The sequence below is a fragment of the Apteryx rowi genome, unplaced genomic scaffold, assembly GCF_003343035.1.
Source record: "Apteryx rowi isolate R43461 unplaced genomic scaffold, aptRow1 scaffold_1234, whole genome shotgun sequence".
Classification (NCBI taxonomy): Eukaryota; Metazoa; Chordata; class Aves; order Apterygiformes; family Apterygidae; genus Apteryx; species Apteryx rowi.
The window spans coordinates 81893-83166 of NW_020447458.1; positions in this window are offsets into that span (position 1 = coordinate 81893).

Here is a 1274-nt window from a genome sequence, read left to right on the forward strand (position 1 = left end):
GGGGACACCGGGGGGGACCAGGAGAACTAGGGACACCAGAAGGATCAGGGGACACTGGGGACACCAAGGGACACCGAGGTGACCGGGGACACCGGGGGACACCGGGGTGACCGGGGACACCGGGGGACACCGGGGGGACTCCTGGGACACTAGGAGACACTGGGAGAACTGGTGACACCGGGGGGGACCGGGGGGGACCAGGGGGACCAAGAGACACCGGGAGAACTAGGGACATCAGGGGACACCGGGGACACCGGGGGGGACCAGGGGACACCGGGGGGGGACCAGGGGGCACCAGGGACACCGGGAGAACTAGGGACATCGGGGGACACCGGAGGGGACCAGGGGGCACCAGGGTGACTGGGGACACCGGGAGAACTAGGGACACCAGAAGGATCAGGGGACACTGGGGACACCAAGGGGCACCGGGTGACCAGGGACACCAGGGACGCCAGGGGACCAAGGGACACTGGGAGATCTAGGGACATCGGGGGGGACCAGGGGGCACCAGGAGAACTAGGGACACCAGAAGGTTCAGGGGACACTGGGGACACCAAGGGACACCGAGGGGCACCGGGGACACCGGGGGACACCGGGGGACACCGGGGGGCAACGGGGGGGCTCCTGGGACACTAGGGGACACTGGGAGAACTGGCGACACTGGGGACACCGGGGGGACATCGGGGGCACCGGGGGGGACCAGGGGGACCAAGAGACACCAGGAGAACTAGGGACATCGGGGGACACCGGAGAGGACCAGGGGGCACCAGGGTGACTGGGGACACTGGGAGAACTAGGCACACCAGAAGGATCAGGGGACACTGGGGACACCAAGGGACACTGAGGGGCACCGGGGTGACCGGGGACACCGGGGGACACCGGGGGGACTCCTGGGACACTAGGGGACACTGGGAGAACTGGGGACACTGAGGACACCGGGGGGGAACCAGGGGGACCAAGAGACACCAGGAGAACTAGGGACATTGGGGGACACCGGGGACACTAGGGGGGACCAGGGGACACTGGGGGGGACCAGGGGGCACCAGGGGACACTGGGAGAACTGGGGACACTGGGGGGGACCAGGGGGCACCAGGGGACACTGGGAGACCAGGGGACACTGGGAGAACTGGGGGAGACCAGGGGGCACCGGGGGGGGGACCAGGAGAACTAGGGACACTGGGGGGACCCAGGGGAGACCCGGGAGACTAGGGGACAGCAGGGGACACTGGCGGAGCTGGGGACACCGGGGGACACTGGGGAGGAGGGATGGAAA